General features: G+C 37.4%; 1 long non-coding RNA gene across 2 annotated transcripts in view; it reads right to left on the bottom strand.

The window, feature by feature from the left end:
- The window catches only part of LOC103459423 (uncharacterized), a 216,771-nt gene that overhangs the window by 48,071 nt on the left and 152,832 nt on the right, over window positions 1-15,868 (bottom strand). For both annotated transcript variants that reach the window (XR_014086095.1, XR_014086096.1), the window contains one exon: window positions 9,234-9,316. This is a non-coding gene — a long non-coding RNA (uncharacterized LOC103459423). The remainder of the gene's footprint in view (window positions 1-9,233; window positions 9,317-15,868) is intronic.

Raw genomic sequence — 15,868 nt, 5'->3', positions numbered from 1 at the left:
TGTGGCCTGCTAGATTCAAGTCAGACATGAGGTCAGGAGAGGTTTTTACTGTCTTCTCCTTGCGCAGCCTTCTGAGAGTGTGGCTTTGTAACAATAATCTTGCTAGAATAAGGCCCTTCTGCCAACCCTTTAGGAAATGAACACCATGTCTTGGTTGTGGCATCTACAAATGTCATTGCTTCAACTCTGGTTAGTCCCCTAAAGAAACCTGAAGGTGTATAGTCTATATAAATAATATTTTTTTGTTGAACTTTAACATCTGATTAATGGTTTGCAAGTTGAAATGTCGAACTGGCTTGTTTGCGAGCTTCTTGCTTCAACATTTTTACATGAGATCAAACTTTTTTTTTTTTGCAGACAGTTACTTCTGAGTATATGCAAAGTAGAAACAGCCACATATCTGCTGTTTCATAATCATACCTCACAGGCTTTTTGCTGTTTAGTTGGTTGGCTCCTAAAGTGAACGTTGCTCTGCCATGTATGGAAATGTGTTTATTTTTCATTTATGAATTCATGTTGAGCATCTGTGTTGTGTTGGGAACATTGATTGACAGGTCTGCCTTGGTAGGGTTAGTCTGCCACCGAGCAGAGGCCAGCTGAGAAAAGGTTGACTCAGCAGGAAAAAATACAAACATTTTAAAAAACAACCAACATATCTATATATCTATATATATATCTATATATATATATATATATATATATATATATATATATATATATATATATATATATATTAATAAACAGAATGTAGACATGCAGAACAGATTTCCAGCTCTGTAATATTTCTGAACCTTTGCCATCACGTTGTGTACACAAATATACCAAGTTAGATTAAAACAAAGAAAAACCGTGCAGCGATACAGTCTTCCCTTATAAGTTGCTCTTTTGTCTTATAGTCTCACAAGGTACTGATAAGCTTAAACTTGCATAATATTTTTTTTTCTCTGTCAACTTTGAGGTCAAGTGCATGATAATGATATTCTAATGAAGTGCTTAGATTCAACTAGTTTGGCTCCATGCTTAAAAGCACTCGACCGATCCATTTTAATTAGCTGCTCTGTGTGAACACAAGAATCTTCACTCTTAAAAACCAAAACAGAAGTGCATTTTTTTGACCTCTGTGTTCCTCAACAATCTTCACTCTGTTGAGGAAAAGGTAGCAGTAACTAATGAGCTGTAAAATTACATTTTACTTTAATTTTAGAGTATTGTTTACTGTAAGTATTTTTTTTTTTTTTTTTTACTGTTGTGTCCTCTACAATTTTTGGTATCTGTAATAAAGACATGTAATGGTCTGAGATGAAATTTATTTCAGTAGCATAATTTTGCACTAAGAATTTTAGAAAAATATAATCTTTTCTTTGACCAAATTTTTGGGCTACTGCAATAAATGTAGTTTTTAGTGACAAATTCATCAATTTGAATAGTAATTCCATTCTGCAATATTAATTTGATAGAATTCAGTGCTACATATTAACTTTCTTTTCCTTTTGCTCCTTTTCCTCCTTTTCAAGAAAACTCATTTTATATTTTTATTTTATTACTATACAAATAAGCTAAGGTATCCAATAGAAAAAAAACCCTGCTTTGGATGGACTGATAAATCTTACTTTCGCCTAAAGTACGATTTACAATTGTACAACACCACTACAATTTAACACTATGTATAATTTTAAATTAATATTGTCGAAAATGATAAATGATAATGTCACAGTGTATGATCAAGTAAGATGGGATAGATCTTATTTAAATTTTTTGTATGCAATATTCGGCGAATTAATGACTTTATAAAGCCATTTCTTTTTTCCGATATTCCTTGCTATTTTTGGCAGGCTCCATCCTCCATATAAAGCCGAACAGCTGAAAATAATGTAAATAAGATGTACCTGCTATTTTTGGCAGGCTCCATCCTCTGTATAAAGCCGAACAGCTGAAGATAATATGAAAACAATGTATTTTATGGCTTTGGCAGTAACAGCCACATAGGAAAATGCAAATACTTTGCATTGTTAACTGAACTATAATGAGTTCACATAGCTTAAGTTCTGCTTAAAATATTTAAATAAAGAATATTGGATTATGACTGACTTGAAATGAGAGGCAACTGTATTAAGAAATAAATTCCAGTCAATGTGGGAGAATTTTCAATGAGGTTGTTTAAAGATAATTGCAAATTCGCTGGACCTTCACATTTAATTTGTACATATTTCTTTTTCCTTTTTTTTGTTTTTTTTTTCAGTTTACACCATCTCGTTTGAACCCACTTCTACGCTAGATCCCTTGGCCATATTGCAAAACTGTTCTATTAAATCATTTTCATAATTTATTCTGTGTCATTCTTTCATTACACACAGACGCACGAACGTTATGGCATAATTCATCATGAGAATTACTCCATAACCGAAGCTCTCTGGTGTCATTTTGCTGCAACAATGGGTATTCAACTAACCGATTAAAAGGTTTAATATCTTATCAGGCGGCAGCATATTAATACAACAAAGGCGTTTTTGACTGCATACACATGTATGTGCTTTTGTCCGGCTGCGCCCTTCGATGTGTGGTGTGTTTTGTGTGCAGATTACAGTTGGCAGGTGCACAAAATGAAGTCTGTTATGATGCTTTTGGCACCACTTGGCCTCGTGAAACAATGGTCAGCAGAGCTCCCAGACACTGCTGCCAAACCATTTATGTTAATTAAATAGTATGTGTCCGTTACCTTGTTAATTTTTTTTATCGGCTTCTGTCATTTCCCATAATTTTTCATACCGCCCTCAAATCCATCATGCTTCTCACATTCTTTGGATTGAGCATGCTGGTGGGAAAGCTTGTTTGCTTTGGAAAAGCTAATTATACTGGCTTACGGGACAGTAGAGGGAAAGCCTGGCAGGCAAAAATTATCTGGGTAACTTTGCTGACTGCCTCAGTTGTTGACTGCAAGCCTGACCGACCACCAAATGACAAGAAGATTTGCAGCCAAATGATTGGTTTGCTTTGCAATGCAGGAGGGTGATTAGAAAATTGCCTTTATTACAGGCTAGGTAGCTCATCATCTAGTTAAGTCTGTATACTTGTCTGTTGAAATGGATGTTTTGCATGGTTATATTTTATGCTATGTTTGCCACCTATATACCTTGCAATTAGTCATATCCAGACCGGCAGCTCACAGGGAATGTCGTGAACCATAAATTAATTTATGTAGCCAGACAAAATGCTAGAGAGATAGAGCCGCAAGATGCAACAGAAGCAGACGTACGCAGCCTACCGCATCCTATAGTTATCATCAACATGGCAAAGAGAAAGAGGGTCCGGGATTAATCCTCTTTAATTGCTTCTTAACACAATTAGTGAATCATCCAATCACATCTCTGGCCATCTAGAAGTGGTGAAAACAATATGCTTCAAGCAAGAATCAGGAGACGGAAGAGTGTGATGGAATTTCTGCACATTCTGAAAAAGTGTGGAGTTTAAATTTTGTACATTTTTTCCCTGTAAAGATACTGTACAAAGCAAGAAAATAAGATCAAGATTTGTATTGGCAGACTTTACTGCTTTTGGTATTTTTTAGGATTCCTCCTTTTGTTGAGTCCCGTCTTTCTCTACTTTGTCTTTCATTCTTTCCTTGTGTCCTTCCCCTAATTCCAGAGACCACATGAGAACTGCAGCTCACCATGTTTACCCCCTCTGCAACCATAACTCCATTGTAACCCAACAGCTTCCACTGTCATTTGATTTTAATCTAAAGAGAGCAGCTTTGGCTTTTGTAGGAACTGTAGATTCCCTTCATTAAGGTACAGTTGACAACTCTGCTGCTGCAACTCGGTGATGCCATCATGTCAACAAGGACCAAAGATGCTAAATGTTTAATATCTTGCCGAGTCGATGGCATTAAGAATTAAGGCTGTTCCTGATCTGAAACTGGGTGTTAGTAGGGTGTGCTTAATAAAATGCCTGATAAATGTGTATGGAAAAGCTCTCAACAGGATTTGATGTTTAACAAAATACGTTTAATTTCTGCATGTTTGGACCCGAGTGGAAACCACTAAAATACAGCAACATGCAGCAAGTTAACAACATGCATATACACAGCTGAAAAACAATTCTGATTTTGCTTTTCACACATAAATGTTTCAGTTGGCAGCCACAGATCCTATAAAACATTTACAGTGAGTCTCTAATTGCTATGGAGGAATTTTCGACGACTCTTCCTGAGAGAAAGTTTTGGTTATGGACAGTGGTGGGAAGTAACGAAGTACAAATACTTCGTTACTGTACTTAAGTACAGTTTTCGTGTATCTGTACTTTACTTAAGTAGATTTAATAATGGGTACTTTCTACTTTTACTCCACTACATTTTACAGTAAGTATCTGTACTTTCTACTTCACTACATTTCTACAAAACTGTCGCGTTACTCGTTACATCCAAGTGGCGTTGCGCTTTTTGTCCTTTAAAATGTGAAGTTCAGGAACTTATGGTTGCGCCGTAAAATCCATTCAATAACGTCACTTACATGTCTATTGTCACACATCGCCTCCACCTTTACTCGCACGCGGAGCTCCAGACATGCGCAGTGGTTTTCTCTGAGCGGGAGGAGATGTCTATCTAATCGTCAGTAATATAATAGCGCTGCATAAATTGATATGGCGACACGTAAAATCAGCAGCGCTTCGCTTTCACAGACGGTGGGGACTTTGTCCAACTTTTAGCGTCACTTCGAAGCTTAAAGAAAGGTAAGCTCTGTGGATGTGATGCTAGCAAAGCTAGCTGTACAGAGACAAATGTTGCATCTGCGATGAAAAAAAGTCACTCATGCGCTGAATTATTGTGTGCAGGTGTTGACTGAGGTGTCGCATTTATGGCACAACGCTGTGACCAAAGTCTGCATTGATATGACATTCAGGAACAATCCGATTCTTCTGGACGGATCTTTACTGATTAAATTTATTTCAGCTCCAAGTATTTAATATCTAGGTGTTTATGGGAATGTGGGTCTTTAAGATCAATTTGAGAAGCAATTTTGATAGGTAAAACTTCATTTTTTTGTGTCACGTAGCGCGGGTTGCTGATCTTGACTTAGGGTCTTGGGTAGGTGGTCTTGACTACAACTCTGCTACGTGGCTCCTTGGTTGCATGTCCTCCCCCACCTTTCTGTTGGATTTCTTTAAAAATAAATGCCACTAGTGGCAAAAAAGTGAAGTTCATGCTATGTTAGGACAGGAGACAAGATGTTTCCTTCCCTGAAATTATGATGCATAGAATCACATATCTAAGTCTAAACTATGTTACAGAGTAAACATAATAAAAACATGCTTTATCTGTGGCATTGTTCATTAAAAAGCCACATTTCTAATGTATTAAAATTAAATATGATCGGTTCACTTAATGATATTGTATTAGGGATTAGGTAATGCATTCAGCAAGTACTTTTACTTTTATTACTTAAGTATTTTTAAAAGCCAGTACTTTTTTACTTTTACTTAAGTACGAATGTTAATGTGGTAGTTTTACTTTTACTTGAGTACATTTTTGTCTGTGTATTTGTACTTTTACTTAAGTACATTTTTTGAGTACTTTCTCCACCACTGGTTATGGACGGTTTCTGACAGTGAATAGTATGGGTATTGTCCTCCCAGATCATCTCTGTCGCAGTCAAGTTGGCCACATTTTTTAAAGCTGTTTAGAGGTGGACTTGCAACAAAATGACACAGCTCTGCTATAACTCTGCTACATATAACTTAAAACACTCTTGACAGAAAAACAAGGAAAAATGAGATGGTCTAATAATGTATGTGTCCACACACCATGCTTGTGTGTGGGCGCATTAGCGGATTTACCCCAAAGGTTGACAGTTTTCAGTGAAAAGAGCCAAGCTCAGCTATCTGACGAGCCTGACAGTTGCAATTCCAAGAAATGCATCACTACTCTGTCAACCAAGTTAGTCAGGAAAAACTGAAAAGGATTAGTTTAATTTAATTCCCAGGAAAAATAGGGCAGCTCCCTTCCTCCGATGTGGAAAGGTAAGGAACAGAAAGGTCAGCGTTGAAGCAGAGGAAAATGCAAAATGGATGAAAGAGTGCAGTGAAACGGGCATTTCTCTCCTTTTGTATTTCTTCTTTTTTGTGCTATTTGGCAAATTTGCTTCAGATTAAACATCCTTTCATATCCTACAAAAAAATACCCTAAGTAATGGCAAGATGCAATTTCCAAATGACTTATTTATTTAAGGGGAAAACAACTCAAATGAAACTGCCTCTGTGCGAAAATATAATTGCACTCTTTGTTAAACAGACAATTAACTGTGATTGTCCACATTTTTAATTCAGTTTCACCATCACAATTCCAGAGCTAATTGCTGCCAGACCCGCCGAATCAAAAAATCATTTAAACGGGATCTGTCTGATGTGAATTAATAATAGGAACACATTATGACCTGATCAATTAAAATGAAACTGGAAGAATAAAATGAGAGGTTTGTGAAACCATTAGCTGAAAAAGAGCTACAAAGACATTTTCTAAGCTTTGCGAGTCGTTATTCACAAGTGGAGAAAACGTGGAGCATTGGGAAACCTTCCCACCTGACCAGGCAGTCAAAAAAACACCACGGCGAAATCTAAAGCACTCGCCTCAGATGAGTTGTCTCAAAGGTTTCCATTACATCTGATGAGAAACCAACTGTGTTTGGGGAAAAAGGACATCATGCCAAAGTCGAACAAACCGTAGCGATGGTAGCTTAATGATCTAGAGCTGCTTCGGGATATAGACAGTTTTTCATAATTTATTAAAACCATGAATTCTGCCCTCTGGCAGAAAATCCTGAAAGAGCTTCTAGGTCGTGCAGCTGAAAAATATTCCAAGACACAAAAGCACGTCCACCGCTAAATGGATCAACAAAAGAAAAAATATTTTGGAGCGGCCAAAAGTCTGGACATGAATCAAATTGAGAAGCTACAGCTTGACCTTCAACAGGCTGCCCGTGCATGGAAATCGATACATTTTGCAAACGAGAGTCTGTTAAATTTCTCAGTGATTTGAAAAACTCACAGCCAGTTATTATTAATGCCAACGGCAGTTTTCGGAGGCAACCTACAGGCAGCTGTTAGGTTTTATGGCTTTTTGTTCTATTTACTTTCTTACTTTTAATTGAATTCATTTGAAAAAAATTAACTCAACTTTCTCTGATACTAAAATGTATTTTCGTGTTCTGAAATATTTAAGTTCAACAAAGTGGCAAAACTAGAAGAACAAACAATTTTTTTTTTATAGCACTTTTTTTTTTTTTTAAGTTCAGCAATTACCACTAAAATCGACATGAACTAAAATATACAATAGTTAAAGGCAAAATGGTAGAGAAAATAATGATTTGAGGTTGTGATTTTAATAAGTTTGGCACATCTGCCTGTAGCTGCGACAGCTTGGTGATGAACTACAACGCTGCATCTAGCTGTCGTCAGGAAACCTGGCTTATAATGCCGTAATGAGAAGAGTATTTTCAGTGATAACTCTTTGCTCTACTCAGTTGGGATTTGTCCATATTGATATTTTCCTTTGGGAAATAACAGGCAGAAACAAAAAGAAATAATTTGAAAATAAAATTAATAAAAGGAAGGGATAAGAAAGGATTGACCAATGGAATAAAGTGAAAGAAAACCAATATGTGTGTGGAAAACGAAGGACACAGGCAAAGGTTGATCAGGCGAGAGAAAGAGCAGGTGGAAAGGAAGCATCTGACTGCAGGAAAGGAAAACTATTTTCAGGAAGGTAGATTGATTTTTTTATAAGTTGGGAAATACATGTCAATATAGTCATCTGTATATCCTGAGGCAATGTTACAGAGGGCAAACAGTGGCGTTTATAGTTTTTAGTAAAAAAAACTTAATCTCACTTCTTTACTGAGGTTTCTACAACATGGTTTCCTCACATTTGTCCAGGGGTTTAATGTTTTAAGGGCACTGATGGGAAATGTTATTTTGCACTTAAAGTGACTCTGCATTGCAGAGGAATCTTTTATTCATCTATCTAAACCACAACCATCTTTATATTCTACCATATCTGGGGAAGATGGGCAAATGATTTGTCACATAAGTCACATTTTGACTCCTTGTTCTTGAATAGTTTTCTACAGAACCAATCCCTGTTTTTTTCCCTGTGTGTTTACATATCAAGATGTGAAAAGCCAGACAATTTACACAAATTATGTTCTCCGCTAATTAGCTATTGTTCCTGCAGGAGTGCTCTTATGTTGTAGGGACACAACCGTGACATCGGACCAAAGCAATCAGACCATAGAAGCGGTAATCTCAGATTGTTTGTGCATCAGTGGCTTAAAACCCATAAACTTCCACTCCAAACTATGAGGGAATGCATACTGTAGGTAGACATGGATTTTAAATTAACCGGCCCAATACAAACTCACAGCAGTACATGGGAGGGAAAAAGGGAAACAAAAGCTCTGACGATGATTATAATCAACTCTATAAAGACAATTTCTGGGTTTCACGGTTGTTATGCTCTGAAATAAAATTCAATTTAACAGCAGAATCCAAAAAGTTTTTATCACATCAGCGCATGAGCGGCATCTCATAAGAACAGAAACATTGCAAATTGTGTGCTCCACTTAAGCATGAAGGATCAACAAATCTTGTAGTTTTGATTGCTTTAATCAGTCTCAGAAGATAAACATCACAAAATATTTTAACTTTGCTTGGTAAAATGTCTTAAAGAAAACTTTGATAGGAGTTATTCTCTCCATCCCCAAAGTGGAATTCATTTTATTAAGGCAAACCCAGTAAAACACTTATCAGCAAATCACTGACCATCACCAGCCTCAGAGGCCAAAAATGCAGAAAATCACTAAAATTCTAGGACAGATTATTAATCTGTGAATTCTCACCAAAAGCATTTGATACATAAGCAATAGAGCAACGTATTACAATTATATACTGCATGTGCACTTCCCTTTTTCATGCATCTCCGCTATCGCAACAAATTAGAAACTGCCAATACTATCAACTTTGGTTTTTTTTTCTACCTTCTTGATTTGATTTTCTTACAGAAAATGTTATTCTTAAAAAAAAACAAAAAACATCCATAACTCCTGAAAGAATCTTGCAGCTGAAACTCACCTTAAGAGTTTGGGTGACATTAACTAGTCTCAGAGGTTTAATAGCCATCACACACAGACCTATTCACAACAAATGTTGCTTTCCTTAAACCAGACTTATGAAAAGAGTCTTACCTGGACTGTTGCTCAGTGGTCCAGAGACCTCTTCTCAGGTGAAGTAAATTTAGCATGTTGTTGGAAGACCAAGGTCCGATAGTCTGGAAAAAGAGTGAAGAAGTCAAACAGACTGAATTTAGGCTTTTCATCTTCATTCTTCCTGTGATTCACACCACAAAAATAAAATGTACCTTTACAAACACTTTATTATGAAAGGAATAAATCCAAACATACATGGCACTGACTGAAAACGTGATTTGCACCGAAACCTAACAACTGGTTTCATCACCCTTAACAGGAACAACTACAATCAAACGTTTGCAGAGTGCAAGGTTTACTCCAAAGGCTTCATTTTGTTTTTCCTAAGCCATTCAGGGGAGGAGCTAGAGATGAGTCTTGGATTTTTTTTTGTGCTCCTGTAGAACCCATGTGCGCTTCTGTTTGAGGTCACGAACAGATGAACAAGCATTCTTCTTCAGGAGGTTCTGGTAGGCAGCGACACAGACCCAGACCTAGACCATCACACCACCACCACCACAAGAACCATTTGTGGACAACGCACCTCCACGTGATTCACTCGAGTTCATTCATTCCTGAATTTCCTTAGATCACAATATTTGAGGATTTGTGTTCTTCCACAGTCCTAGAGAAACTGCTTTCCAAAGATCAAGGACACATCAGTTCATTTAAGATGCAACAGGGAGAAAACACAAGCTGCAAAGCTGATTTTGAAGTAGAGAAATTGTCATCTGGGGGTGGGGGGATTCGGGATGATTGTAGCGAGTGCAAATATTTTTATCTGGGACACTGTACGGGTCAAGACACGGTGACCGGGTCAGATTGTAATGCTGTGGAAGAATGTTATCTCACAGTGCAGCTGAATATACTGTGAGACGACAGGAACGATAGCGAGGTCATTTAGCCAATACCATGTCTGGCTGTAGCATAAGCAGCTTATGCACACAAACTCACAGGGTATAATTCTCTGTGTATTATTCAGAACAGCGTCCGGACAATCTTAATCTATAACGCGCCAATAATTATCTAATTAGGAACAGGAAATGGGTCATGTCGTCATATTAATGATCCAGCTGTTGTGATCTTGTTGACAACGAGATAAAACAACCTTTGGCTGAATTGATTGCCTTTTCTCTGCTACGCTAAGCCCTCGTCTGACCGTTTTTGACCAAGTCGCCATTGTTTTAATAAACTACTTGCAGAGAATAATCAGCTTTCATCTTTCTTTCTTACATAAGTGTGCAACATTTTTAAAACTTAACAGTACCGTTTAAAACCGCAACATTTTCACCTAAACGATTCAGTCAAAAAGCCTTGAATTTCTGAAAGATCCTAGATCAAAATCAGCTACATAAACTTGCACAGACACACACGCGCACGCGCACACGCGCACACACGCACACACACACACGCACACACACACACACACACACACACACACACACCCACACACACGCACACGCGCACACACGCACACACGCACACACACACACGCACACACACACACACACACACACACACACACACCTATAAGTGGCTCAATCAACTGTATTTTGGGGAAGCAATCCCGAGTAGCATTATGTAGCTCTTGCCTCAGCATTTTCTTCACTAACAGAAAGGCAAGGAGACAATTGCTCACTACAAACGTCCACTATTGACCAGACACTTGCTGAAATGCATACATTTTGCCGGCTCAAAGCCAATTTGCAAAACAAACTGATTTTTCAGTTAGGCTGTCTGGAGAAGAATTACAATAACTGGTGTGGAAGGAACAAATAAATAGAACCATACTTTTTCTTCTGATCAGTCAGTAGGAATCCAAAATGAGCAAACGTTTCTGAAAAATGTTCACTTACTTTATATTAAACTCACTTAAGAATGTTCCAAAGGCATGTTTTTGGCCTGAACATGGGAAAGTGATGCAAAAATCAATTGTATGTGTGGTATTTACAATCCTTCTGTCAAATTAATCGGCTTTTTGGAGGCATATACACATGAGGTAACTCAGAGCTTTTGCATGCGTCAGCTATGAGTGAAATTTACTAGGCAGTAGCGTAACAGCGCCCTCTGGCGACTTTCAAAATCACATTTAGCTTACTTTATTTCAGAGGCATGAAATTTGGTACACTTGAGGAGCAGCCTCAGACCTATCCAAAAGTTCCCAGCATTCATGTTGCAAAAACAAATAGGAAGTCGGCCATCTTGCAACTTTGGTGTCGTTTGGGATGTTTACAGACTTTTAAATTTTAGAGAACGTCAAAAATAATTGCAATAACTCCCATAAAGAAAGTCACAACGGTACAAAACGTGCTGTGAATGGTCCAAGCAAAGGCCCCTCCGTTGTTTCATGCAAATTTTGACTTGTTGCATGGGAGCAAACCACGTCACTGAACATTCACCTAGTGCAGCAGAAGCTTCCAATATGTTTGCTTTAGTGTCAAATACATAGAAAGGCAAGTAAACTGCTATTCACTCAACTGTGCATCATAAAGCATTAAAACAGATAACAAGTGATGGGAGTAGAGACAGCTATAGTTGTGATGAGACAGTATATTTCTATGTGTGCTGCTGTGTCAGAGCTGAGGTTGTGTTTAACCGTCATCAGAAAAACAGGGGAAAAAGGTAGAAAAAGTATGAAATTTGTGTTTCTCCCAAAGGCAGTAAGAAACCCCCATTGGTCAGCAAAACCTGCTCCTACATGTCAAACTGTCTTGTTAGCCAGTCTGCCATATGTATGAGACTGAGCGTGTGTGTGTGTGTGTGCGTGCGTGTGTGTGCGTGTGTGTGTGCGTGTGTGTGTGTGTGTGAGTCAGTGAGAAAGTGTTGGCAAACTATGTTTTTTTTGTTTTTTTTAACCATACGTGTGCAGGACTTCGTGAAGGCGTGCTTGAAGGGTGGGGGTTTAATGATGTCTTGTACCGGAGGAGGAAAAAGTACATATGGCATATTTTTCTGGAAAGTCAGCCAAAAGGAAACTTAAAGCAGGTACACCTTAAAATATTACAAGAGGATTTTCAGTTGCCTAACTCTGCATGATGAAAAGTGGTCTGTCAAGAATCACCCACTGCCTCAGTCTTCTCGTTAAGCTGGTGTCGTTTGCTCTTGGCACGATTAAAGCTGAGCTTTTCAGAACACAGTCAGAATAAGCAATTATCTCTGGTGAGTAATGTTCTTTGGTATAAAACATGTAGGGCTAAATTTGTTGTGTTTTCAGCGGTAGACAAGACTAGGCAATAGAAACACTATTAGATACAAAATGTAAGCAGCTCATGAGATCCTGTTACCTGAGAATTGACTCGTGTTCTAAGAAATGTTTCTAATAATTTGTTGTTTCATCCTAGAAATAAAAATTAAAGGAGGGAAGACATGCTGGATGCTGCTTTGGTATAACAGACATCTAAGGTGGAATATCAGAGTCATTTAGGTCACGTTTAAAAACATACATCTATGCTAAGAATAAAACAATATCTGTCCTATCAGAGGGGTGTGGTCACTTTAACATATAAGCTCCGAAAAACTGTAGAACCAAAAACCTTTCTACAAGTGCGTACATTTGAACAATTTCATACTCGCAAAATGTATTTTTCCAAATGAAACAAACCTATCAATGCTCATTAAAACCCCCTTTGTACCAGAGAACTAGTAATTTCATGGTTGAAAGCCAGTTTGTTGTGGTTCTGGTTTTCGTTTTGGGACAGTTGAACCATTTCTAGGAGAAATGTTGAGCCCTGATTCAACCAAAATAATTGTAGAAACTCCTGAATATAGATATTTATTTGACTTGCACTGGGCTGTGAGTGAGAGTTAGAATGAAATGATGCATAGTCCCATGGTAGATACCTGCTTTTGTTACCTGGAAAAAAAACAAAATCCCAAGTTTCAATTCCAGACAGTTAAGAACCTTCTCTTGCAGGAAGAATGCCATCAACGTTCCAATGAAAACACTTAGAACCCAGGGATTTACTTTGTATCGTAAATACAATTTACGCATTTGCAAACATATCAAGTTATCCAAAGGACAAAAAGACCTGAGAATAATCTTTCACATTAAAATATGCAAATGCACAAAGCAAGAGCAAAGCTTTTCTTTCTTCCACCAAAATTTCAATGAGGTATTAATCGTGTGTGATTAGCTTCACGGGGTACAGATAAAACCTGTTCGCCCTCCCTTTGATTGCTACTGCATTTGCTGTGCTAGTGGCTGAATAGAGGAAAAATGGCACCTTAACGCAAATAGGATTGCAGATTTTGCTCCTGCATTTATATAGTCCAATGTCATTTGTGAATCCAGAACAGCAAATAAAGCAAATAGTTTTAAACAGTTCCAAAAAACAGCTTGTTTCATGTATTTAAAATGGATATGGACCAACTTCATATGTAATACTGTTTGTTCTCTTACGTTTTACTTTCAAAATGGATATCATGTACGTGTATTTTAGCACAACTCTTAAACACCAACATTTCATTTCACATTTACTCCTTGGGGGAACCAAAATTGGCATTAGCTTAAATTAGCAACATTAGGTAGGTGTGGGTGTGTGTGTGTTTTGATTAACATGCATGTGCCAAGGGGGAATAGAAAGCAATTTAATACTGAAAGTCTGCAAATGTATTTGAGTCAAAGAATTACCCTTTGATTGGTCAAAACAAACCTAGCAGCACCGTGACATTTCCTAATGTGCAGCAGGCTTCAGAAAAACACGATTTTAAGAATTTTCAGATCTACAGCTTTCATTCTTTGTTGGCCCGTTCACAGATTTCCACCGATATCAGAGTCGAAGCTTTGAGAGGCATGGGTTTTCTCTTTTTTTTTAAATTGATAAAGGTTAGGCAGAACTATGTGTTAAGAACTAAATGGCGAAATTACCCTTTACTTTTGGCTGTTTCGAAGAGCACTACAGCAAATAGGGCAATAGTGTTGCTTATGTCTCAAATGGAGAATAACAGCAAAACTGCAAACACTACCTGTTGATTTTGTGTCCTTGAAAAAAGTCTAGAGAAATATTTTCTAGTTTCTCCAGATCTTAAATGAGAGGAAATGGTAAAATACCACATATTGCACCTAATATTTTATAGAGATGGTTGTCAAATAAGGTTATGTCCCCTGTTCTGCAGTGCATAATAACAGGGACATCCTTCAATAAAAACTTTATAGCATAATAATGGAGTTAATTCATAGTGTATCCTTGCAAATTAGATCCATTTAACGTTTTTATCTCGCATACGAATAAGAACAAAATTTTAACGAGATAATGATAGCTTAAATAAATTCAAATGTAGTTTCCCAATGAGGACTTTGTTTTTAAAAGGAGGAAAAAAGCTATCCAGACCAACCTGGATTTTTTTTAAACGCAATTGGATCCAAAAACCTATACAGCAGAACCTCTGAACACAAATTTAACTTACTTGAAAAAGTAGTTTTTCTCTAGAAGGTTTGCATTTGGAAACAGGTTTCATTTTTGAAAATAATGGAAGAAAAAGAAAAATGTCATCCCAGCTCATCACCCAACGCCTTACGCAAACATGCAGTTGTCATTTTCAACAAATAGTCATAGTGGAAAAAAATAATTTCATTTTTGAAAGCACAATTAACATTTATTAAAACAACACTGCGTGTTCTCTGTCCAAAAGCTCTCTGCACTGGGCCAGTAACACCAAAACCACATCAGCATTAGCGGCATTCCATGCCAGGCCTGGAAACGTTGATAGAATTTGTATTGTTAGCAAACATCTACTAATGGCTGCTTTGCATGGGGCAGGCTCAGGAGATTCACGAAAACGGCACCAGAGAAAGAGCACAGAAGAGAGCCTGAGGTTTAAACCGGGAGATTACGGCACGGCCTGGGCTGTGGACTTGCTGGAGTCGTCATAGAAACTTCATGTTCAGAAGAGAAATTGTAATCGGAGAAGTCGTGTGCATTCACACTTGGAAGAATTTGAATTCAAATGCATTCACATTTAAAGGTTCCACTAACCGGTTATCTCACCCTTGCACAAACGTCTTCAAGCATTTGTGTTAAAGTCATGCCACAGCATCTCAATTGGATTTCATACCAGACTTTGACAAGAACAGACGGCTTTTTTGGCTGGTGTTCATGACTGATTCATGTTTTTCATATATAAAAATATTTTTAAAAATGGACAATGGCTCTCATTGTGGCTTATTGAGTTTTTAATTATTATTATTTTTTATTATTATTTCTTTAGCTTGGTGCATGTTGCGTTTCTTTTAGAGTTTTACTTTGTGTACTTCATGTGGCCACAGGTTTTTTAAGAGACTTTCTAATTGTACTGACAAAGAACTAATCAGAGTTGGATTAACGAGTGAATTTCTAAAATATGTGGTTAATCATGAGACTCATCAGTGGACAGTGATGAAGCAAATTTACTCGAGTACTGTACGGAAGTATAGCTTTTGTTGTTTTGGAAGACATTACTTTTATTTCACTACATTTTAATGATAAAAATGTTACTTTTTACATCACTAGATTTTTCGAAGGGCTTTTGAGACGCAGTACATCTGTTGGCAGTGTTGGCGGTGATATGCAGCTATAAACCAGTTGTAAGAAGTTGAAGAAGAAGGAGAATTTTTTATCCTGCTAGTATTGCCTTATAAGTATGGCTATGTCTGGTAT

This window comes from Poecilia reticulata, chromosome 23 (assembly GCF_904066995.2).
Source record: "Poecilia reticulata chromosome 23, P_reticulata-male-v2, whole genome shotgun sequence".
Lineage (NCBI taxonomy): Eukaryota > Metazoa > Chordata > Actinopteri > Cyprinodontiformes > Poeciliidae > Poecilia > Poecilia reticulata.
Note: the sequence above shows the minus strand (reverse complement) of the source record. Positions and strands in the feature narration are given on the sequence as shown.